This window comes from Arachis ipaensis, chromosome B3, assembly GCF_059453495.1.
Source record: "Arachis ipaensis isolate K30076 ecotype BB chromosome B3, ASM5945349v1, whole genome shotgun sequence".
Taxonomy (NCBI): Eukaryota; Viridiplantae; Streptophyta; class Magnoliopsida; order Fabales; family Fabaceae; genus Arachis; species Arachis ipaensis.
In genome coordinates this window covers 85,092,494-85,118,754 of record NC_142438.1, presented here as the reverse complement: position 1 = coordinate 85,118,754, position 26,261 = coordinate 85,092,494, and the positions used below count along the sequence as shown (strand labels likewise).

Below are 26,261 nucleotides of genomic sequence, written 5' to 3'. Positions count from 1 at the left end.
GAATTTTAAAGGTAGGTGGGTGTATGGATGTGAGTGGTTAAGTGGTGATAGGGAAGAGAGATTGAGGTGATTGGTGAAGAGTTTTAGGGAAGAGTGTTTATGGGATTGTGTGAAAGAGGGGTGAGGAGAAGTGAGTGGAGGTAGGTGGGGATCCTGTGGGGTCCACAGATCCTGATGTGATGCTGTGGGGTCCACAGATCCTGAGGTGTTCAAGGATTTACACCCTTGCACCAAATTAGGCATGCAAAATGCCCTTGCACACAACTCTGGGCGTTCAGCGCCAGATTGGTGCTTGTTCTGGGCGTTGAACGCCCATTTGTTGCCTATTTCTGGCGTTGAACGCCAGAACCATGCTTGTTCTGGGCGTTCAGCGCCAGCTCTTCTCCAGGGTGCAATTCTGGCATTCAAACGCCCAGATGCTGCCCATTTTGGGCGTTCAGCGCCAGAACCATGCTCTGTTCTGGCGTTGAACGCCAGCCAGATGCTTCTTACTGGCGTTTAAACGCCAGTAAGGTCTTCCTCTAGGGTGTGATTTTTCTTCTGCTGTTTTTGATTCCGTTTTCAATTTTTATATTTATTTTGTGACTCCACATGATCATGAACCTAATAAAACATGAAAGAACAAGAAAAATAGAATTAGATAAATAAAAATTAGGTTGCCTCCCAACAAACGCTTCTTTAATGTCAATAGCTTGACAGTGGGCTCTCATGGAGCCTCACAGATGTTCAGAGCATTGTTGAGACTCCCCAACACCAAACATAGAGTTTGGATATGGGAGTTCAACACCAAACTTAGAGTTTGGTTGTGGCCTCCCAACACCAAACTTAAAGTTTGACTGTGGGGTCTCTGGTTGACTCTACAGTGAGAGAAGCTTTTTATGCTTCCTCTCTATGTTTACAGAAGGATGACCTCGAGTTTTAAACACAAGGGAGTCCTCATTCAATTGAAGGACTAATTCACCTCTGTCACCATCAATCACAACTCTTGCTGTGGCTAGGAAAGGTCTTCCAAGGATGATGGATTCATCCTCATCCTTCCCAGTATCAAGGATTATGAAATCAACAGGGATGTAAAGGCCTTCAACCTTTACTAACACGTCCTCTACTTGTCCATAAGCCTGTTTTCTTGAATTGTCTACTATCTCTAATGAGATTTTAGCAGCTTGTACCCCATAGAGAGGTTTATCCCTGAACCAAGGTCACACAGAGCCTTTTCAAAGATCATGTTGCCTATGGTACAAGGTATTACGAACTTTCCAGGATCCTGTTTCTTCTGAGGCAATGTCAGTTGATCCAGATCACTTAGTTCATTGGTGAACAAGGGAGGTTCATCTTCCCAAGTCTCAATACCAAATAATTTGGCATTCAGCTTCATGATTGCACCAAGGTACTTGGCAACTTGCTCTTCAGTAACATCCTCATTCTCTTCAGAAGAGGAATACTCATCTGAGCTCATGAATGGCATAAGGAGATTCAATGGAATCTCTATGGTCTCTAGATGAGTCTCAGATTCCTTTGGTTCCTCAGAGGGAAACTCCTTATTGATCACTGGACGTCCCAGGAGGTCTTCCTCACTGGGATTTACGTCCTCTCCTTCCTTCACAGGTTCGGCCATGGTGATTAATTCAATGGCCTTGCACTCTCCTTTTGGATTTTCTTCTGTATTGCTTGGAAGAGTACTAGGAGGGATTTCAGTGATCCTTTTACTCAGCTGGCCTACTTGTGCCTCGAAATTTCTAATGGATGACCTTGTTTCATTCATGAAACTCACAGTGGCCTTAGATAGATCAGAGACTAAGTTTGCTAAATTAGAGGTACTTTGTTCAGAGTTCTCTGTCTGTTGCTGAGTGGATGATGGAAAAGGTTTACTATTGTTAAAACTATTTCTTCCACCATTATTAAAGCCTTGTTGAGGCTTTTGATCCTTCCATCAGAAATTTGGATGAATTCTCCATGATGGGTTATAGGTGTTTCCATAAGGTTCACCCATATAATTTACCTCTGCTATTGCAGGGTTTTCAGGATCATAAGCTTCTTCTTCAGAAGATGCTTCTTGAGTACTGTTGGATGCAGCTTGCATTCCATTCAGACTCTGAGAAATCATATTGACTTGCTGAGTCAATATTTTGTTCTGAGCCAATATGGCATTCAGAGTATCAATTTCAAGAACTCCCTTCTTCATAGGCGTCCCATTACTCACAGGGTTACTCTCAGAGGTGTACATGAACTGGTTATTAGCAACCATGTCAATGAGTTCTTGAGCTTCTGCAGGCGTTTTCTTTAGGTGAATGGATCCACCTGCAGAGGTATCCAATGACATCTTAGCCAATTCAGATAGACCATCATAGAATATATCCAGGATGGTCCATTCTGAAAGCATGTCAGAAGGACACTTTTTGGTCAGTTGCTTGTATCTTTCCCAAGCTTCATAGAGGGATTCACCTTCTTTCTGTCTGAAGGTTTGAACATTCACTCTAAGCTTGCTCCGCTTTTGAGGAGGAAAGAACTTGGCTAAGAAAGCCGTGACCAGCTTGTCCCAAGAGTTCAGGCTATCTCTGGGTTGAGAGTCCAACCACACTCTAGCTCTGTCTCTTACAGCAAAAGGGAAAAGCATGAGCCTGTAGACTTCAGGATCTACTCCATTAGTCTTAACAGTATCACATATCTGCAAGAATTCAGTTAAGAACTGAAAAGGATCTTCAAATGGAAGTCCATGAAACTTGCAGTTCTGCTGCATCAGAGAAACTAATTGAGGTTTCAGCTCAAAGTTGTTTGCTCCAATGGCAGGAATGGAGATGCTTCTTCCATGTAAATTGGAATTAGGTGCAGTAAAGTCACCAAGCATTCTCCTTGCATTATTGTTGTTGGACTCGACTGCCATCTCCTTTACTTGTTCAAAATTTTCAATAAGGTTGTCTCTGGATTGTTGTAATTTAGCTTCTCTTAGTTTCCTCTTCAGAGTCCTTTCAGGTTCCGGATCAGCTTCAACAAGAATGCCTTTTTCCTTGTTCCTGCTCATAAGAAAGAGAAGAGAACATGAAAAGAAGAGGAATCCTCTATGTCACAGTTAAAAAGGTTCCTTATTGTTAGTAGAAGAAGAAAAGGAATAGGGGTGAAGAAGAATGAAGAATCCAAACACAAGGGTAAGGATAGGAGCAGTAATGTGAGATGAAGAGAAGTATTAGTAGATGAATAAATAATTAGAAGGAGATGAGGGAGAAGGATTTTTGAAAATTATTTTTGAAAAAGGGTTAGTAATTTTCGAAAATAGTTTTTGAAAAAGGTTAGTAATTTTTGAAAATTAAGATTTAAAAATTAAAATAATTAGTTAATTAAAAAGAAATTTTGAAAAAGAGGGAAGATATTTTCGAAAATTAGAGATAGAGAGTTAGTTAGATAGTTTTGAAAAAGATAAGAAATAAACAAAAAGTTAGTTAGTTAGTTGAAACAGATTTTGAAAAGCAATTTTGAAAAGATAAGAAGATAAGAAGTTAGAAAAATATTTTAAAATCAAATTTTTGAAAAAGATAAGATGAAAAGATATTTTTTGAAAAGATACGATTGAAATTGGTTTTGAAAAAGATTTGATTTTTAAAATCACAATTAATGACTTGATTCACAAGAAATCACAAGATATGATTCTAGAACTTAAAGTTTGAATCTTTCTTAACAAGTAAGTAACAAACTTGAAATTTTTGAATCAAAACATTAATTGATGATGTTATTTTCGAAAATTAGGAGATAAAGATGACAAAAAGATTTTTGAAAAATATTTTTAGAATTTTCGAAAATAAATAAGAAAAGTGAAAAAGATATGATTTTTGAAAAAGATTTTGAAAAAGATAAGATTTTTAAATTAAAAATTTGATTTGACTCATAAGAACAACTAGATTTTAAAAAGTTTTGAAAAAGTCAACTCAAATTTTCGAAATTTATGAGTGAAAAAGGGAAAGATATTTTTTTGATTTTTGAATTTTTAATGATGAGAGGGAAAAATTAAAACATCATTTTCATGTTTTTCTCTTTTCTTTTTGGATCAAAACAAGGAATGCATGCAAGAAAACTATGAATGTCAAGATGAACACCAAGAACACTTTGGATGTCATGATGAACATCAAGAACATATTTTTGAAAAATTTTTAATGCAAAGAAAGCATGCAAGACACCAAACTTAGAAATCTTTAATGCCTAGGCACTAAGAATTCAAGAATGCATATGCAAAACACCACACAACACAAAACAAGAAAACATCAAGATCAAACAAGAAGACTTACCAAGAACAACTTGAAGATCATGAAGAACACTATGAATGCATGAATTTTTCGAAAAATGCAAGATGAATATGCAATTGACACCAAACATTCAACTTGACTCAAGACTCAAACAAGAAACATGAAATATTTTTGAATTTTTTATGATTTTATGATTTTTTTTTATTTTTCGAAAATTATTTGAAAAATAAAAATAAGAATTACAAAATTTTTAATATGAATTCCAAGAATCTTACAATCTTAGTCTAAAGCTCCAATCTGAGGGTTAGACATGGCTTAATAGCCAGTCAAGCTTTAGCATGAATATGGGAGTAATTCATTCAATTTTAAGCCAAAACCTCTGTCCAAAAGAATTTAGACATGGTTTTATAGCCAGCCCTGCTTCAACATGCTTCATGAAACTCTAGAATTCATTCTTAGAAATTCTGAAGAAAAATATATTTTTGAAAACATTTATTTTATTTTTTCGAAAACAGATGAGAAAATTTTTTTTTTTGAAAGATTTTTGAAAAATTTTTGAAAAGAAAACAAAAAGAAAATTACCTAATCTGAGCAACAAGATGAACCGTCAGTTGTCCAAACTCGAACAATCCCCCGCAACGGCGCCAAAAACTTGGTGCACAAAATTGTGATCATCAATGGCACCATCAACATGGTACACTCAATTGTAATCTCAACTTTTTATCACAACTTCGCACAACTAACCAGCAAGTGCACTGGGTCGTCCAAGTAATAAACCTTACGCAAGTAAGGGTCGATCCCACGGAGATTGTTGGTATGAAGCAAGCTATGGTCATCTTGTAAATCTCAGTCAGGCGGATATAAAATAGTTATGGAGTTATCGAAATTAAATAATAAAATAAGGATAGAAATACTTATGTAATTCATTGGTGAGAATTTCAGATAAGCGCATAGAGATGCTTTCGTTCCTCTGAACCTCTGCTTTCCTGCTGTCTTCATCCAATCAATCCTACTCCTTTCCATGACTGGCTTTATGTAAGGACATCACCGTTGTCAATGGCTACTTTTAATCCTCTCTGGAAAATGGTCCGATGCACTGTCACTGCATGGCTAATCGTCTGGAGGCATCACCCTTGCCAATGGCTGCATTCTATCCTCTTGTGAAAATGGTCCAAATGCTCTGTCACAGCACGGCTAATCATCTGAGGTTCTCGATCATACTGGAATAGGATTCACCCTACTTTTGCGTCTGTCACTATGCGCAGCACTCGCGAGTTTAAAGTTCGTCACAGTCATTCAATCCCAGAGTCCTACTCGGAATACCACAGACAAGGTTTAGACTTTCCGGACTCTCATGAATGCCGCCATCAATTTAGCTTATACCACGAAGATTCTGATTAAGAGATCCAAGAGATACTCATTCAATCTAAGGTGGAACAGAAGTGGTTGTCAGGCACGCGTTCGTGGGGGAATGATGATGATTGTCACGTTCATCACATTCAGGTTGAAGTGCGAATGAATATCTTAGAAGCATAATAAGTTGAATTGAATAGAAAAACAGTAGTACTTTGCATTAATCTTTGAGGAACAGCAGAGCTCCACACCTTAATCTATGGAGTGTAGAAACTCTACCGTTGAAAATACATAAGTGATGAAGGTCCAGGCATGGCCGAATGGCCAGCCCCCATAATTTAAGAACCAGACGTCCAAAGATGTCAAATACAATAGTAAAAAGTTCTATTTATAATAAACTAGCTACTAGGGTTTACAGAAGTAAGTAATTGATGCATAAATCCACTTCTGGGGCCCACTTGGTGTGTGCTTGGGCTGAGCTTGAATATTACACGTACAGAGGCTCTTTCTGGAGTTGAACGCCAGGTTGTAATGTATTTTTGGCGTTCAACTCTGGTTTGTGACGTGTTTCTGGCGTTTAACTCCAAACAGCAGCATAGAACTGGCGTTCAATGCCCTTTTACGTCCTCTAAACTTGGCCAAAGTATGGACTATTATATATTGCTGGAAAGCCCTGGATGTCTACTTTCCAACGCAATTGGAAACGCGCCATTTTGAGTTCTGTAGCTGCAGAAAATCCACTTTGAGTGCAGGGAGGTCAGAATCCAACAACATCAGCAGTCCTTCTTCAACCTTTGAATCTGATTTTTGCTCAAGTCCCTCAATTTCAGTCAGAAAATACCTGAAATCATAGAAAAACACACAAACTCATAGTAAAGTCCAGAAATGTGAATTTAACATAAAAACTAATGAAAACATCCCTAAAAGTAACTAGATTCTACTAAAAACATACTAAAACCAATGCCAAAAAGCGTATAAATTATCCGCTCATCACTGTTCCTGGAGTTAAACGCCAGCTTTGGTGCCAGTTTGGGCATTTAACTCTAATTCTGGTGCCAGTTTGGGTGTTTTACGCCAAGATGTTTTAGGCTGGCTTTGGACGCCAGTTTGGGCCATCAAATATCAGGCAAAGTATGGACTATTAAATATTGATGAAAATCCCAGGATGTCTACTTTCCAACTCAATTAAGAGCGCGCCAATTGGGCTTCTGTAGCTCCAGAAAATCGACTTCGAGTGCAGGAGGGTCAGAATCCAACAGCATCTGCAGTCCTTTTTCAGCCTTTGAATCAGATTTTTGCTCAGGTCCCTCAATTTCAGCTAGAAAATATCTAAAATCACAGAAAAACACACAAACTCATAGTAAAGTCCAGAAATGTGATTTTTGCATAAAAACGAATAAAAATATAATAAAAAGTAACTAAAACATACTAAAAACTATGTAAAAACAATGCCAAAAAGGGTATAATTTATCTGCTCATCACAACACCAAACTTAAATTGTTGCTTGTCCCCAAGCAACTAAAAATAAAGTAGGATAAAAAGAAGAGAAAATACAATAAATTTCAAACTTATCAATGAACTTAGTTCCAATTAGACGAGCGGGACTTATAGCCTTTTTGCTTCTGAACAGTTTTGGCATCTCACTTGATCCTTTGAAGTTTAGAATGATTGGCATCCATAGGAACTCATAATTCAGATAGTGTTATTGATTCTCTTAGTTCAGTATGTTGATTCTTGAACACAGCTACTTTATGAGTCTTGGCCGTGACCCTAAGCATTTTGTTTTCCAATATTACCACCGGATACATAAATGCCACAGACATATGACTGGGTGAACCTTTTCAGATTGTGACTCAGCTTTTCTAGAGTCCCCAGTTAGAGGTGTCCAGAGCTCTTAAGCACACTCTTTTTGCTTTGGACCACGACTTTAACCGCTCAGTCTCAAGCTTTTCACTTGACACCTTCATGCCACAAGCACATGGTTAGGGACAGCTTGATTTAGCCGCTTAGGCCAGGATTTTATTCCTTTGGGCTCTCCTATCCATTAATGCTCAAAGCCTTGGATCCTTTTTACACTTGCCTTTTGGTTTAAAGGGCTATTGGCTTTTTCTACTTACTTTTTCTTTTTCTTTTTTTTTTCTTTATTTTTTTCGCCATTTTTTTTCTTTTCATATTTTTTTCGCAAGCTTTTGCTTTTCACTGCTTTTTCTTGCTTCAAGAATCAATTTTATGATTTTTCAGATTATCAATAACATTTCTCCTTTTTCATCATTCTTTCAAGATCCAACAATTTTAACATTCATAAACAATAAATTCAAAAATATGCACTATTCAAGCAGTCATTCAGAACACAATAGGTATTGCCACCACATAAAAATAATTAAGCTAATTTCAAGATAAAATTTGAAATCATGTACTTCTTGTTCTTTTGCAATTAAAACATTTTTCATTTAAGAAAGGTGATGGATTCATAGGACATTCATAGCTTTAAGACATAGACACTAGACACTAATGATCATGTAATAAAGACACAAACAGAGACAAAATATAAAGCATATAATTCGAAAAAACAGAAAAATAGGAACAAGGAAATTAAAGAACGGGTCCACCTTAGTGATGGCGGCTAGTTCTTCCTCTTGAAGATCTTATGGAGTGCTTGAGCTCCTCTATGTCTCTTCCTTGCCTTTGTTGCTCCTCCCTCATGGCTCTTTGGTCTTCTCTAATTTCATGGAGGAGGATGGAATGCTCTTGGTGCTCCATCTTTAGTTGCCCCATGTTGGAACTCAATTCTCCTAAGGAGGTGTTGATTTGCTCCCAATAGTTTTGTGGGGGGAAAGTGCATCCTTTGAGGTATCTCAGGGATTTCTTGATGAGGAATTTTTTCATGCTCTTGTTGAGGTCCATGAGTGGACTCTCTTGTTTGCTCCATCCTCTTCTTAGTGATGGGCTTGTCTCCTTCATTGAGGATGTCTCCCTCTATGACAATTCCAGCTGAATTGTATAGAGTACAGATGAGATGAGGGAAGGCTAACCTTGCTAATTGGTTTGAGATCTCCTCTCTTGAGTTGATTTGGGACACTCTTTGTATTGGTTATCCACTTAGTTTTAGGGATGCATATGTCCTCTAGAACTTGGTCTAAGCGCTTATCAAATTTCACCATTCTCCTGTTAAAGGATTCTGGATCATCTTGTAGTTGAGGCAGCTTGAAGACCTCTCTTATTTTGTCCTGGTGGAAGTACATAATCTTCCCTCTGACCAAGGTTCGAAAGGTATAGAAAGCGGCTCCAGTTAATCTTTGCTTATCTGTTTGCCACAGATTTGCGTAGAATTCCTGAACCATGTTTCTACCTACCTTTGTCTTTGGATTAGCCAGAATTTCCCAGCCTCTGTTTCGAATATGCTCTTGGATCTCCGGATATTCATCTTCTTTCAGATCGAATTTAACTTCTGGGATCACTGTTCTTAGACCCATTATTTTGTAGTAATGGTCTGCATGTTCTTTGGTTAAGAACCTCTCTTGATTCCAAAGTGGTTTTGGAATTTCTCTTTCTTGCCTCTTGAAGTGGCTTGTTTTCCCTTAGGAGCCATGATCTTAGTGAGAATTAGCTCAGAGCTCCCGAAAAGCACACCAAACTTAGAGGTTTGTTTGTCCTCAAGAAAAAGAAAGGAAAGGAGAGTAATAGAAGAAAGGACAAATTCGAATTGTGGAGGAGAGGGGGAGGCCGAATGTGAATTTAAAGAGGATGGGTTGGGTTCAAAAATTATGAAAAAGTTATGATAGAAGATATGATTTGTAAAAAGATGATTATGATATGCAAAAGATATAATTTTAAAATTGAAAAGATAAGATAGAGATTTGAAAAAGATAAATCCAATTTCTGAGAAGATAGTATGATTAGTTGAAAAAGTTTTGAAAAGAATTTAAAAAGATAGATGAGTTTTGAAAAAGATTTTAGAAGAATTTGAAGAAGAATCAAAAGATTTTTAGGATTGAGATTATTTTGAAATTGAAATTGAAAAAAATGAGAATTTGTAACATGTTCATGCAAGAAATCATGGATGGAAACATGAAAATTTAAAAAAAAAATTGAATTGAAAAACAAAATTCCTCCCCTTCCACACTTCTGGCGCTAAACGCCCAGTTGTAGCTTGTTTTGGGCGTTTAACGCCCATTTGCTGCTTGTTTTGGTCGTTTAACGCCCAGCCAGGTATCCTGGCTAGCGTTAAATGCCAGAAATCCTTTGTCATTGGGCATTTTTCTAAACACCCAGGATGCTGCAATTCTGGCGTTTAACTCCCAAAAAGGTATCTTTACTGGTGTTAAACGCCCAGTAGAAGCTTCTTTTGGGCGTTTAACGCCCAAATATCCCTCTTACTGGCGTTTTCTTGCCAGTGAGTTCTTTTTCCCCGTTTTGTGCTCTGAATCCTTCTGTAACTCTGTGAACTTATGCAATTGATACTTTACCTTGAAGATTATTTATATTAAACTCGTATAATTATTATTTAAATAACAAATAAGCCTTGCTAATGGCTGGGTTACCTCCCAGCAAGCGCTTCTTTATCGACTTTAGCTGGACCTTGCTGAGCTTTTAATCTAGCCTCAGCTTTGAGCACTCTTGCTCAACATTGCCTTCAAGATAATGCTTGATTCTCTGTCCATTAACAATGAACTTCTTATTAGAATCAATGTCTTGAAGCTCCACATAGCCATATGGTGACACACTTGTAATCACATATGGTCCCCTCCACCAGGATTTCAGTTTCCCGGAGAATAGTCTGAGCTTAGAGTTAAACAGCAGAACCTTCTGTCCTGGTTCAAAGACTCTAGATGACAGCTTTCTGTCATGCCACCTTTTTGCTTTCTCTTTGTAAGGCTTGGCATTTTTGAAAGCAGTGAGTCTGAATTCCTCTAGCTCATTCAGCTGGAGCAATATTTTTTCTCCAGCTAATTTAGCATCAAAATTTAGGAATCTGGTTGCCCAGTAGGCCTTATGCTCCAGTTCCATGGGCAGATGATAGGCCTTACCATACACAAGCTGGTATGGAGAGGTCCTTATAGGAGTTTTGAATGCTGTTCTGTATGCCGACAGAGCGTCATCCAAGCTTCTTGCCCAATCCTTTCTACGGGTACTTACAGTCCGTTCCAAGATTCTTTTTATTTCTCTATTAGAGACTTCAGCTTGCCCATTTGTCTGTGGATGATACGGAGTTGCCACCTTGTGGCTAATTCCATATTAGACCATAGCAGAGTAAAGTTGTTTGCTGCAGAAGTGAGTGCCCCCATCACTGATTAGTGCTCTAGGGACACCAAACCTGCTGAAGATATGCTTCTGGAGGAACTTCAGCACTGTCTTAGTATCATTGGTGGGTGTTGCAATGACTTCTACCCATTTGGATACATAGTCGACTGCCACTAGAATATAAGTGTTTGAATATGATGGTGGGAAAGGCCCCATAAAGTCAATACCCTATACGTCAAAAAACTCAATCTTTAAGATCCCTTGCTGAGGCATGGCGTAACTGTGAGGTAGATTACCAGCTCTCTGACAGTTGTCACAGTTACGCACAAACTCTCGGGAGTCTCTCGGGAGTCTTTCTATATCAAACTCTTGCAGAAGCAACACCCATCTTATGAGCTTGGGTTTTGAATCCTGCTTCGTGAGTAGATATTTAAGAGCAGCATGGTCAGTGTACACAATCACTTTTGATCCTACTAAGTATGATCTAAACTTGTCAATGGCATAAACCACTGACGGGGCAGAAATTGACGAGTTAAGAAATTATTATAAGAGATACGTTGCAAGTACAGTTCTTAACCAACCGAAAATCCGCTTATCAATTTAGAAGGGGTTGTCACAAAAATTAGAATTAAAATACTAGGAGTATGAATCCCAGGTCGTCTCCCAACGAGTTGCAGAAAGGTGTGCTATTTTATTAATCAGATGTTTTCTAAAATGGTTTGAATTGATAAACAGAAAATTAAATCAGAGAATTTATGTAATTTAAATAAAAACCTTGACCGGGAGTAGATTAGTTGGAAGCCCTATCCTTGATGGAGTTCTCCCCAGATCAAAATGATAATTGAAGGTTGTTCTGCTTAGTTATCCTTTACTAGGTAGAGGAAAGTCAAGCCAGTTGGAAGGCAATTTCTGTTCACAAGTCCTAATCCTCTCCCTTGGGAAGGACTAGTGTCAGTGACTAGAGGGCGATCCAACCATAAACCCAATTACAACTTTTATCTTGAGTATTCCAACTCAAGGTTCTCCTTTCAATCATCTCCCAATCAAGTTATAGAACTACTCGCTCATTATGAATGTAAATTTCACAAAATAAGAAAGAGAAATAAAGAGAGACATGATAAATAATAATAATCAAAGAAACCAATTAAAAGTAAAAATAATTCTTGTATTAATAGATTCTAAAAATAATCCAATAGTAACTCTGAATAAATTAAGGACATGGAAGAGTAAGTGACAAGTAAGGAAACAAACTAGAATGACGAAGTCTTGATGGAGGTAATAACTCTTCTCAATATCCCAATCCAAAAAGCAATAAAAATGAAATCCTAAGAACTATGAATGTGTAGAGAGAAAACCTAGAGGAGGAGTAAAAACAGATCTAAAAACTAAGATTATGTGGAATGAATCTTCTTTTGGTCTCTGCATGTTCCCTGGCTCTAATATGCTTTTCTGGGCCAAAAACAGGGTCAAAACAGGGCCCAAAATTGCCCCCATCGAATTCTGCAGATTCTGCATATCGTGCACGTCACGCGATCGCATCATCCAGGCGTTCGCGTCATCCAGCGTTTTGCCTTGCCACGCGTGCGCGTCGTCCACGCATTCGTGTCACTTGTGCAGTTTCCAATCCATGCGTTCGCGTCACTGCAATTTCCTCTATTTCGCGCAGTCGCGTGAGCCATGCATCCACGTCACTTCTCGCTGGTCATCTCCTTCATTTCTTGTGTTCCTTCCATTTTTGCAAGCTTCCTTTCCAATCTCCAAGTCATTCATGCCCTATAAAACCTGAAATACTTAACACACAGATCACGGCATCGAATGGAATAAAGGAGAATTAAAATACATAATTAAAAGTCTCTAGGAAGTTTATTTTCAACCATGGAGTGATTTTGGGAAGGAGTTGTAAATACATGCTAATTTAATGAATAAGTGGGTAAAGATTTGATAAAACCGCACAATTAAACACAATGTAAACCATAAAATAATGGTTTATCAACCTCCCCACACTTAGACATTAGCATGTCCTCATGCTTAGTTGAAAGAGATAAAATAAATGAGTAGGAACATGTAAAACTCATGCAATGCAATGCAACCTATATATGTGAATGCAACTATATGATTCTTGTCCACTTGGTCCAAAGTAAATAAGCTCTTCAAGACAATCACAAATGAAATTCCACTAATTCAATTCTTATACAGTAACAACAAATTAAAATTCAAGAAGGTAGCTCATGAAAGCAGGGAACATAGAATTTAAGCATTGAACCCTCACTGATGATGTATGTGCACTCTAGTCTCTCTAGTGTGTAGGGTAATCACTCTATCCTTCTCTAATCATGCTTTCTAATTTTTGTTCTTCTCCTAACCAATCAACAACATTTAATATACCAATGCAAACATCATGAGGTCTTTTCAAGGTTGTAATGGGGCCAAGGTAAGGGTAAGGGTACATATATGGCTAAGTAAGCTTATAAATTGAATCTTTAATTAACCCAAGCTTTCACCTAACACACATATATACATTGTATATAACTTAAATTTCACACCTAGCTACCCAAAATTTCCCTTTCACATTCCATACTCATGTATCAACTTTTATTTTGATTTTATCATATATGCATTGATCCTTGAGTTTTAACTTAGCATTGGGGTAATTTTGTCCCCTTATTTATTTATCGACATTTTTTTTAAATAAACACAGCTTATCAATGCACATAGAATTATTAATTTTTTTCTTTTATAGTTTCACATGAGTAGGTACCCAAATTCCCGTTATATTATCATGACACATTCCCTTATTATCTTTTGTTCCCAAAATCTTCCCATACTCAATTAACACACAATTATACCTCAAGCTAACCAAAGATTCAATTGGGATATATAATTATTTTTCCTCTTCAGGCCAGTAATGTGGTAAAATAAAGAACAAATGGGATTTAAAGACTCAAAGTGGCTAATAAAGGTAACTTAAAGGGTAGGCTTAATTTAGATAAGTGAGTTAAACAAATAATGGCCTCAATCATATGCAAGCATATAAATATATTAAACATTGGACATATAGGATGAAACAAAATATAGATTACAATCATAGAGAAGTAAACACACAAGAATAAAATAATTATGGTTAAATAATGTAACCATGTGTTTAGGCTCAAAGTCTCACAGGTTGTGTGTTCTTTACCTCAAAAATCATGTTTCAAATACAACTTCAAGCAAATTTAACATAAAAGTTTTAATTAAAATTAGTGAAATTTTGTTCTAAAAATATGGTCTTAGAAGAAACTTACTGTCTTTTCAATCAAGTAGAACATGCATGCAACTAACCTATTATTATGCAATTTATCCTATTCTACAAAAGAAAAACTAACTAAATATCCTATTTTATTGGTGTTAAGGAAGAGAAATTACCTCCGGAAGTCAGGTACTGACCGACCTTCCCACACTTAAGGCTTTGCACCGTCCTCGGTGCCATGTGTCAGGAACAAAGGTGGGCTGGTAGTAGTATCTCCACAGTCGGGACCGTCATGGCTCCCTGTGCTGGTAAAGGAAGTGAAGTCCAGGGTGTCTGAGTCTCTGTATTTTTCTTTAAGTAGCTCCTTGAGGTATGTGAATCGGCGCTTGTTACGGCGCTCTCTTAGCTTTGCTTTGTGTTCCTGCCGATCCAACCTCTCAAGTATCTGATGGAGTAGTTGGTTTGTTGTAGGTGCTTGTGGTGTTAAAGGAGGAATTTCTTCAGCCGGTTCAGTAGGCTGGCTTGTAGTGGCTGCTGGAAGTCTAATATATTTCCCGTTAGGGACGTACTGATCATCCAGTGGGAGCATGGCTTTGGTGTCTCCAGCTCTGTAGGAGACTCCGGCTGCTGAGACGAGATCTGAAACCAAGGCGGGAAAAGGTAAGTTACCCACAATCTGTACGTGTCCCATAGCATTCCGGATGTGTCTTGGTAGGTTCAGAGGCTGGTCTGTAAGGATGCACCATAGTAGAACGGCCATGTCTGCAGTGAAAGAGGACTCGTGGGTGCTCGGAAAGATGTAATGGGACATAATCTGTGCCCATACGCGAGCCTCCAAGGTAAGTACAGAAGCCAATATTCCCTTAGGACGGGAATGATGGTATAAGTAGATCCATCTACTGCCAGGTAGTGCGATAACTTTGAGAACAGCATCCCAGTCAAATTGGTACATCTGGCGCTTGAGTGCGGCCTCTTGAAATGCGTCCAGTCCTTCTGGAGTAGCGGGAAGATCTAAAGCTCGTTGAATGGCCTCTTCTGTAATAGGGATTTGCTTCTGACGGACATAGACAGACTGCAGGTCGGCAGGTGGAAGTTGGAGTAGAACTCGACTACCCAGGAAAGATTAACCTATCGTGGCTGTCTCTGTAGGAAACCCCATTGTCTTCGTGCAATTTGCGGCTCAACAAATTTAGCAATATGGGTCGGGAGGATAAGGAGGTATTCGTTGTTGTAACTCCTTTCTGCCAGGATGGGGAACATCTGCTCACAGTAGCAATTGGTAAATCGCGCAGTTTCCTTTGCTGGGAAGGCTTTCTCTTTTTCATCAACCTTTATAATCCTCTTAATCCTTTTTGTTGAGGGCTTAACTGCGGTTGAAGATGGCTCTGCCACTAATGCTCTTTTTGTTCCTCTTCTTGCGGGTGGTTTGGGAGTAGCTTTCTCCTTGCCTTTCTTGGTGGCCATCCTAAAAGAAAGAAAAGAAAAAGTATGTTAAAATGTCAAGGGATAGAGCAAGGAAGAGGACGGAAAAGGTGGTAATCAATGCACATTTAAAAGATGAATGATATTAACACATGGTCATGACTATATGTGGAAAATCATCAATGGAAATATAGCAAGTGCATATGGGGACAATTAAATGCAAGGTGTTTATTGGCATGCCGGCAAAGGCATGAGTAGCATAGATCAAGCATTCAATGTCTAAGTTAGATTACCAAGTCTGTCATACTAACAATCTGTTTGTAATGGCAATTATATGGAATTAATATGATATGAGAAATGGTTTTGTGAAAAGCAAGCATTGTAGAGTAGTAGGATAAAAGATTTTGAAAAACAGTGCACAATGCCATACGGGCGTTTTCACAAACACATAGCATGCATGATAAATAAGCTAATGAAAAAAATAAATTGAACATGCAAGCAACCCTTAAAATATTAATATATAATTGCCAAATAAGTCCTTAACAATCCACAAGCAAATCATAAGGAATAATAATGACCCTAATAAATTTCCAACACCAATTAAAAGAAAAAGAAAGAAAAAGAAAACATGGATAATGCAAGTAAAAAGAAAAAGAAAAGGAGAAAAAAACATAAAAATAAAAAGAAGAATAGAAAAGTAGGGAGGGAAGAATAAAAGAAAAACCTTGGTAATGGTGGTGAGGGAGAGAGAAAGTAGAAAGTGAGAAAGAAGGAAGAAGGAAGAAAGGGGAAGAAAGAAATAAGGAGGGAAAAGAAAAAGTAGGATTTGGGGAAGAGAAAGATAAGATATTTTGGCAAATTAGGATAAGCTGTCCGGCGCAAGCGACGCGGACGCGTGGGGTACGCGTTCGCGCGACTTGCGCTCATATGAATCGACGCGGTCGAGTCAGTCACGCGGACGCGTAACTCGTTCGGTGCTACTGGCGCGAGGGCAGCGTCGCTCTTGCACAACTTTCTGTTCAAAACTCATTATTGCCAAATTCCAGGGTGACGCGTTCGCGTGGTGGACGCGATCGCGTGGGTGGACAATATTTGAATATGACGCAGACGCATTAGCCATGCGTCTGCGTGGTAAGGCTTGTGCGTTCAGCACCAGTCCAGCACCACTCCCGCACAACTTTCGGTCATGCACCCTTTTTTACGTCGATTTTCAGGTCACGGGTCTGCGTGGGTGATGCGGATGCATGGGAGGCATTATTCTCACATGAGGCGGACGCGTCAGTGACGTAGTTGCGTGAGGCGATTTGTGCCAAAGGCACGCCTCCAGCCACGCTCCCGCGTGACTCTCTGTTCGATTTATTTGCTTTCTTACTCACCTGCGACGCGGACGCGTCGCGTGCTCCCCTTTTTTTTATATATATGCAATATACAGATGAAGATGCAAACTAAATGTGCTAATAATGAGAAGAGTTATTGAAAAATAAAACTAAGAAGAAGAAGGAAAGGAACGATCATACCATGGTGGGTTGTCTCCCACCCAGCACTTTGCTTTAACGTCCTTAAATTGGACGCTCCACTAGCTCAGTCTTCTGCTGTAGGTGGATCCTCCAAGAGGAAGATCTCTAGCTCATTGTTTTTCGTTACCTTCTCACCATGATATAGCTTTAAGCGATGTCCATTAACTTTGATGAATTCAGATCTTGAAGGATGACTCAGGTGGAAAACTCCATATGTCTCAGCGTTCTCTACTCTATATGGACCTTCCCATTTTGATCTCAACTTGCCTGGCATGAGCCTCAGTCTAAAGTTGTAAAGGAGGACTAAGTCCCCAGGTTAGAACTCTCTCCTCTTGATGTTCTTATCATGTATAGCCTTCATCTTTTCCTTGTACAACCTTGAGTTCTCATAAGCTTCCAGGCGAAGGCTTTCCAATTCTTGCAGTTGCAACTTTCTTTCAGCTCCGGCTTTCTCAAATCCCATGTTGCACTCCTTTATTGCCCAAAAGGCTTTGTGCTCTACTTCAACTAGGAGGTGACAGGCTTTTCCATAAACTAAGCGGAAGGGACTCATCCCAATGGGTGTCTTGTATGCAGTTCTGTATGCTCAGAGTGCATCTTGTAGCCTGGTGCTCCAGTCTCTTCTATGAGGTTTGACTATCGTCTGTAATATACGCTTTATCTCTTCGTTTGACACCTCGGCTTGCCCATTAGTTTGAGGGTGGTAGGCTGTTGCTACTTTATGAATTATCCCATGCTTCTTCAGTAATCCTGTTAGTCTCCTGTTACAAAAATGGGTGCCTTGATCACTCACGATTGCTCGGGTGATCCAAAGCGACAAATAATGTGGTTTCTAACAAAGGAAATAACAGTGTTAGCATCATCAGTACAGGTAGGAATTGCTTCCACCCATTTAGAAACGTAATCTACAGCTAACAATATATAAAAATAACCATTAGAATTTGGAAATGGACTCATGAAGCCAATGCCCCAAACATCAAAAATTTCACAGAAAAGTATAATCTGTTGAGGCATCTCATCCCTCTTGGATATATTGCCAAACTTTTGGCACGAGAACAAGATTTACAAAATTCAGCAGCGTCTTTAAAAAGAGTAGGCCACCAGAATCCACAGTCTAAAATTTTTCTAGCTGTTCTTTGATGGCCAAAATGTCCTCCACTCTCAGATGAGTGGCAGGCCTCTAAAATGGACTGGAATTCTGATTGAGGCACACACCGTCTAATTACCTGGTCAGTGCCACATCTCCATAAATATGGGTCATCCCATATATAAAACTTGGACTCGCTTTTCAGCTTGTCTCTTTGATGCTTAGTAAAGTTTGGAGTAAAAGTGCGGCTAACTAGATAATTAGCTACAGGCGCATACCAAGGGACTACTTCAGATACTGCTTGCAGGTTATCAAATGGGAAATTATCATTTATAGGAGTGGAGGTATCCTTAATGTGCTCAAGGCGACTCAAGTGGTCTGCCACTAGATTTTGGTTACCACTCCTATCTTTAATTTCTAAATCAAATTCTTGTAGTAGCAGTATCCAACGTATAAGCCTTGGTTTGGACTCCTTTTTAGCTAATAAATACTTTAGAGATGTGTGATCTGAGTACACTACTACTTTAGTACCAAGTAAATAGGCTCGGAATTTATCCAGAGCAAAAACAATAGCAAGAAGCTCTTTCTTAGTAGTAGTGTAATTAGACTGAGCAACGTCTAAAGTCTTAGACGCATAAGCAATTACAAAAGGGTCCTTACCTTCACGCTGAGCCAGCGTTGCTCCTACTGCATGGTTGGAAGCATCGCACATGATTTCAAATGACTGGCTCCAGTCTGGTCCTCTCACAATTGGAGCTTGAGTCAGGGCAGTCTTCAGCTTATCAAACACGTGTTTGCAATCCCCACTGAACTCGAACTGAATATTTTTCTGCAGTAGTATGGATAAGGGTAGTGCTACCTTACTAAAGTCCTTAATGAATCTCCAGTAAAAACCTGCATCGCCAAGGAACGAACGGACTTCCCTCACAGAGGAGGGGTAAGGTAAACTAGAAATAACATCCACCTTTGCTGGATCTACAGAAATGCCCGTATTAGACACAACATGTCCTAGTACAATCCCTTGTTTTACCATAAAGTGGCATTTTTCAAAGTTCAATACAAGGTTCGTACTGATACATCTATCTAATACTCTAGATAAACTATCCAAGAAAAGGCTAAATGAGTCACCATAAATGCTAAAATCATCCATAAAAACCTCCTTACAGTCCTGAAAAAGGTCAGAGAAAAGACTCATCATGCACCTTTGGAAAGTAGCTGGTGCATTGCACAAGCCAAAGGGCATTCTCTTATAAGCATAAGTCCCAAAAGGACATGTAAAAGTAGTCTTTTCATGATCTTCAGGAGCTATATGAATCTGGAAATAGCCTGTATAACCATCTAAAAAGCAATAATATGATTTACCTGACAGGCGATCCAGCATTTGATCAATGAATAGAAGGGGGTAGTGATCCTTACGAGTGGCTTGGTTGAGACACCTGTAATCAATGCAGACCTTCCAGGCGTTCTGTAATCTGGTTGCCATGAGCTCTCCATGCTCATTCTTCACTGTAGTGACTCCAGACTTCTTGGGCACCACTTGTACTGGGCTTACCCATTCACTGTCTGAGATGGGATAGATAATATCTGCCTCAAGTAGTCTGGTCACTTCCTTTTTGACAACCTCTAAGATAGTGGAATTCAGTCTTCTCTGGGGTTGACGAACAGCACTTACTCCCTCTTCTAAAAATATTCAGTGCTCACAAACTTGAGGGTTGATGCCTTCTATGTCTGCCAAGCTCCATCCAATTGCTTTTTTGTGTTTCCTTAGCACACTGAGTAGTTGTTCTTCTTGTTGGGAAGTGAGTTCCCTTGCAATGATAACTGGAAACTTCTGCTTGTCCTCAAGGTAAGCATATTTGAGGTGTGGAGGGAGGGGCTTTAATTCTAATTTCTGCTCATGGCCAGGCTCTGGGTCATCCGGAGCTGGTGATAATGGCAAAGTGTCCTCATTGTCCTCTACAAGTGTCCCCATACTTGGACCTTATCCTATGTACCTCTCTTCTAATTCCTCCTGGTGAACTTCAGCTACAATTTCATCAATAATATCGCACTGGAAGATAGAATGATCTTCCGGAGGATGTCTCATTGCTTCATTTAAGCTGAACTTCACTACTCTGCCATCTATATCAAAGGAATAAGTTCCTGAGAATGCATCCAGCTTGAACTTTGAAGTCTTCAGGAATGGTCTTCCAAGCAGGATCGATGATGGCCTTCCTGAGTCATTAGGGGGCATTTCCAGGATATAGAAGTCAATGGAAAATGTGAGTCCCTTAGTGCTCATTAATACATCTTCAGCAACTCCAACCACTGTAATAATGCTTTTATCTGCTAACACAAAACGAGCTGCCGACCTTTTTAAGGGAGGGAGCCTCAAAGTATCATATATAGATAAAGGCATTATACTAACGCACGCTCCTAAATCACACATGCAGTCAGAAAATATCACACCACCAATAGTATAATTAACCATACATGGACCTGGATGACTACACTTTTCAGGTATACCTCCCATTAAAGCAGATATAGAACTACCTAAAGGAATAGTTTATAATTCATTAATTTTGTCTTTATATATGCATAAATCTTTTAGAAACTTTGCATATTTAGGTACTTGTTGAATAACATCAAAAAGAGGAACAGTTACCTCGACCTTTTTGAATATTTCTACCATTTTGGGATCAAGTTCCATCTGCTTCCTGGGCTTCCTTGCAATTTGTGGAAATGGAAGAGGAATGACGTTTTCTGCAGTGTCTGCATCCCTTGGTGCTTCCTTCTGTGGTTAGGCTTCTTCTTCTTCAGTCATGTCTTGTATGTCCTCTTCTTCTTCAGCATCCTCTACTTCCACCACCTCTTCAGCTGAGGCGTGTTCTAATGGGATTGGTACCTCCTGATTCCTCTCTTGCAGTATGGTTCCAGACCTTAGGGTGATGGAATTGATGCCACCCTTTGGATTGGGTGATGGTTGAGAGGGGATTCCACTGGAGCTTAAAGGCTGGTTGTTGGAGTTATTTAGTGATCTAATCTGTGAGATAAGAGCTTGCAAGGTAGAGTTCAGACTATTTAGAGTAGAAGTAAGGTTGTTTTCCATGGCCTGCTGTCTCTGATCAATGGATTGTAGTAACTCATCATTAGAAAATGAAGAGGGATAAGTGATTTGAGAGGTCTGCTGTTGGTTGTGTTGTGGTCTTTGGGATTGCCTCAGGTGAGGTGCTCTGTAAGGCTGGTTCTGGTTCTGCTGCCTGTTGTTGTTATTATTCCACCTCTGATTTCCCTGATTGTCTCTGCCTCCTTTGTTATTGTTGTCCCTCTAGCTCTGGTTAGAATTATCTCTCCAACCTTGGTTGGAATTGTCTTGCCATCCATGGTTGTAGCTGCCACCTTGATTGTATCCTTGGTTGGGGCGGTCATAGAAGTTATGAGTGGCTGCCACAGTGTTGTCTTCCTGCTGGAGCTGCAGACATTCATCAGTATAATGGCTATAATCAGCACAGATCCCGCACATTCTTTGTGGGACTAACTGTTGGCTTTGCTGCGCTTGTTGTTGATTCAACTGCATCTGCTTCAGTAAGTTGGTCATTTCGCATATACTCTGAGTCAGAGCAGTAGTCTCCTTGCTAGAAGATACCTCTACAATAACTTTTGACCGGCCTTGTTTCTGCCTATGATTTCTAGTTGATTCAGCCAAGTCGCTGATCAATTGCCATGCCTCATCAGTAGTCTTGTACTTTTTTATAGACCCATTGCTAGCACTTTCCAATGTGGTCTTATCTTGGGGCCTCATGCCCTGTGTGATGTAGCCGAGCAACACTATCTTGTCAATCATATGGTAGGGGCATGCTTCCAGAAGGTTGTTGAAGCGCTCCCAGTATTGATAGAGAGTCTCGGACTCGTCTTGAACAATCATGGAAATGTCTTTCCTCAGTTTATCAGTAACTTCAGTTGGAAAGAATTTTTCCAAAAATTCTCTTCTAAGCGTGTCCCAATCAGAAATAGTTGCTGCGGGTTGAGTGCATTACCACTCTCTCACCTTTCCCTCAAGAGAGAATGGGAAGGCTTTTAATAAAATAGAAGTTTCATCTGCACCATCACGCCTGACAGTAGAACAGGCTGCTTGGAATTTCTTAAGGTGCTTGATAGACTCTTGAGCAGGTAAGCCATGAAACTTAGGCATCAAGTTGAGTAGTGCAGTCTTTATTTCAAAATATGTAGCCACTGCTGGGTGATGCACTTGAAATGGTTGCATTGTGAAATCAAGGGCTCCAGCCTCCTGGATAGTAACTCTCCTAGGTGCTGCCATGTTACCTGCACATAAATTAACCGAATCAGTAGAACGGGGGCTTGTTTCTTCCTTACGTGACGTTTCAGATTCGCCCTCGGGGAGGACTAACCGACGCCGAGCTTGCCTTATACGTGAAATAGTTCTTTCGATCTTAGGATCAAATACTGGCAAGCTTGGTTCAGGAAGTGAATGCGTCATTTAACGAAAGAAACATGCAGCTCATAGTAGCAAAATAAAATAAAATGCAAATAAATAAATTCCAATCAATAACTTAGCACTCTATTGCAACTCCCCGGCAACGGCGCCAAAAATTGACGTGGCAGAAATTGGCGAGTTAAGAAATTATTATAAGAGATACGTTGCAAGTACAGTTCTTAACCAACCGAAAATCCGCTTATCAATTTAGAAGGGGTTGTCACAAAAATTAGAATTAAAATACTGGGAGTATTAATCCCAGGTCGTCTCCCAACGAGTTGCAGAAAGGTGTGCTATTTTATTAATCAGATGTTTTCTAAAATGGTTTGAATTGATAAACAGGAAATTAAATCAGAGAATTTATGTAATTTAAATAAAAACCTTGACCGGGAGTAGATTAGTTGGAAGCCCTATACTTGATGGAGTTCTCCCAAGATCAAAATGATAATTGAAGGTTGTTCTGCTTAGTTATCCTTTACTAGGTAGAGGAAAGTCAAGCAAGTTGGAAGGCAATTTCTATTCACAAGTCCTAATCCTCTTCCTTGGGAAGGACTAGTGTCAGTGACTAAAGGGCGATCCAACAATAAACCCAATTACATTTTTTCTCTTGATTATTCCAACTCAAGGTTCTCTTTTCAATCATCTCCCAATCAAGTTATGGAACTACTCGCTCATTATGAATGTAAATCTCACAAAATAAGGAAGAGAAATAAAGAGAGACATGATAAATAATAATAATCAAAGAAACCAATTAAAAGTAAAAATAATTCTTGTATTAATAGATTATAAAAATAATCCAATAGTAACTCTGAATAAATTAAGGACATGGAAGAGTAAGTGACAAGTAAGGAAACAAACTAGAATGACGAAGTCTTGATGGAGGTAATAACTCTTCTCAATATCCCAGTCCAAAAAGCAATAAAAACGAAATCCTAAGAACTATGATTGTGTAGAGAGAAAACCTAGAGGAGGAGTAAAAACAGATCTAAAAACTAAGATTATGCGGAATGAATCTTCTTTTGGTCTCTGCATGTTCCCTGGCCCTAATCTGCTTTTTTGGGCTGAAAACAGGGCCCAAAATCACTCCCAGCGAATTCTGCAGATTCTGCAGATCGCGCACATCACGCGATCGCCTCATCTAGGCGTTCGCGTCATCCAGTGTTTTGCCTTGCCACACGTGCGCGTCGTCCACGCATTCGCGTCACTTGTGCAGTTTCCAATCCATGCGTTCGCGTCAGGCATGCTAGCGCGTCACTGCAATTTCCTCTATTTCACACGGTCGCATGAGCCATGCGTCCGCGTCACTTCTCACTGGTCATCTCTTCCATTTCTTGTGTTCCTTCCATTTTTGCAAGCTTCCTTTCCAATCTCCAAGTTATTCATGCCCTATAAAACCTGAAACACATAACAAACAGATCACGGCATCGAATGGAATAAAGGATAATTAAAATACATAATTAAAAGTCTCTAGGAAGTTTATTTTCAACCATGGAGTGATTTTGGGAAGGAGTTGTAAATACATGCTAATTTAATGAATAAGTGGGTAAAGATTTGATAAAACCGCACAATTAAACACAATGTAAACCATAAATAATGGTTTATCAACCACTGCAAGCAATTCTTTTTCTGTGGTTGTGTAATTTTTTTGGGCATCATTTAAAACACAACTAGCATAATAAATAACATGCAGAAGCTTGTTATGCCTTTGTCCCAGTACTGCACCAATGGCATGGTCACTGGCATCACACATTAGTTCAAATGGTAATGTCCGGTCTGGTGCAGAAATAACTGGTGCTGTGACCAGCTCAGAGTTTCAAATGCCTGCAGACACTCTGTGTCAAACACAAATGGCGTGTCAACAGCTAGCAGATTGCTCAGAGATTTTGCAATTTTTGAAAAATCCTTTATAAACCTCCTATAGAATCCTGCATGCCCCAGAAAGCTTCTGATTGCCTTAACATTGGCAGGTGGTGGTAATTTTTCAATTACTTTTACTTTAGCTTGATCCACCTCTATTCCCTTGTTTGAAATTTTATGCCCAAGGACAATTCCTTCAGTCACCATAAAGTGACATTTTTCCAAGTTTAAAACTAAGTTAGTCTCTTGGCATCTTTTCAGAACAAGTGATAAATGGTCAAGGCAGGAGCTAAATGAGTCTCCAAATACTGAAAAGTCATCCATGAAGACTTCCAGAAATTTCTCTACCATATCAGAGAAGACAGAGAGCATGCACCTCTGAAAGGTTGCAGGTGCATTACACAGACCAAAAGGCATCCTTCTGTAGGCAAACACTCCAGAAGGACATGTGAATACTATTTTCTCTTGGTCTTGAGGATCTACTGCAATTTGGTTGTAACCAGAATAGCCATCCAAAAAGCAGTAGTATTCATGACCTGCTAGTCTCTCAAGCATCTGGTCTATGAATGGTAAAGGAAAGTGATCCTTTCTGGTGACTGTATTGAGCCTTCTGTAGTCAATGCACATACGCCACCCTGTAACTGTTCTTGTAGGAACTAGTTCATTTTTTTCATTATGAATCACTGTCATGCCTCCCTTCTTTGGGACGACTTGGATAGGGCTCACCTAGGGGCTATCAGAAATGGGATAAATGATCCCAGCCTCTAGTAATTTAGTGACCTCTTTCTGCACCACCTCCTTCATGGCTGGATTTAGCCGCCTCTGTGGTTGAACCACTGGCTTAGCATTATCCTCCAATAGGATCTTGTGCATGTATCTGGCTGGGCTAATACCCCTAAGATCACTTATGGACCACCCAAGAGCTGTCTTGTGTGTCCTTAGCACCTGAATTAGTGCTTTCTCTTCCTATGGCTCTAAAGCAAAGCTTATGATTACAGGAAAAGTTTCACCTTCTCCCATAAATACATATTTCAGGGATGGTGGTAGTGGTTTGAGCTCGAGTTTAGGAGGTTTCTCCTCTTCCTGAGGAGTTTTTAGGGGTTCTTTTATTTCCTATGATTCCTCCAGGTCAGGCTGAACATCCTTGAAGATGTCCTCTAACTCTGATTCGAGACTCTCAGCCATATTGATCTTCTCTACCAGGGAGTCAATAATATCAACACTCATGCAGTCTTTTGATGTGTCTGGATGCTTCATTGCCTCAACAACATTCAGCCTGAACTCATCCTCATTGACTCTCAGGGTTACTTCCCCTTTTTGGACATCAATGAGGGTTCGTCCAGTTGCTAGGAAAGGTCTTCCCAGAATGAGAGTTGCACTCTTGTGCTCCTCCATCTCCAGCACTACAAAGTCAGTGGAAAAGGCAAATGGCCCAACTGTGACAATCATGTCCTCGATTATGCCTGATGGATATTTAATGGAGCCATCAGCAAGTTGAAGACAGATCCAGGTTGGTTTGACCTCTTCAGTCAAGCCAAGCTTTCTGATAATGGATGCAGGGATTAGGTTGATACTTGCCCCAAGTTCACACAGAGCTGTCTTGGTGCAAGTGCCCTCTAATGTGCATGGTATCATAAAGCTTCCAGGATCTCTAAGCTTCTCTGGCAAGCTCTTTAGGATGACTGCACTGCATTCTTCAGTGAAAAAAACTTTCAGTTTCTCTCCAATCCTTCTTATGACTTAAGATTTCTTTCATGAACTTAGAATAAGAGGGTATTTGCTCAAGTGCCTCTACAAACGGAATCTCGATTTCAAGAGTCCTGAGATAATCTGCAAAGCGGGCAAATTG

At 39.5% G+C, this 26,261-nt stretch overlaps 1 non-coding gene and 1 pseudogene across 1 annotated transcript; one reads left to right on the top strand and one right to left on the bottom strand.

Moving 5' to 3' along the window:
- Positions 1 to 2,374: 2,374 nt before the first annotated feature.
- Positions 2,375 to 2,482, top strand: LOC148571414 (small nucleolar RNA R71). The gene has a single exon (XR_015908788.1). It is a non-coding gene; the product is annotated as a small nucleolar RNA R71 (small nucleolar RNA).
- A 17,580-nt stretch (positions 2,483 to 20,062) lies between these two features.
- On the bottom strand, positions 20,063 to 26,047 carry LOC148571413 (uncharacterized; annotated as a pseudogene).
- Between the last annotated feature and the right edge of the window lie 214 nt (positions 26,048 to 26,261).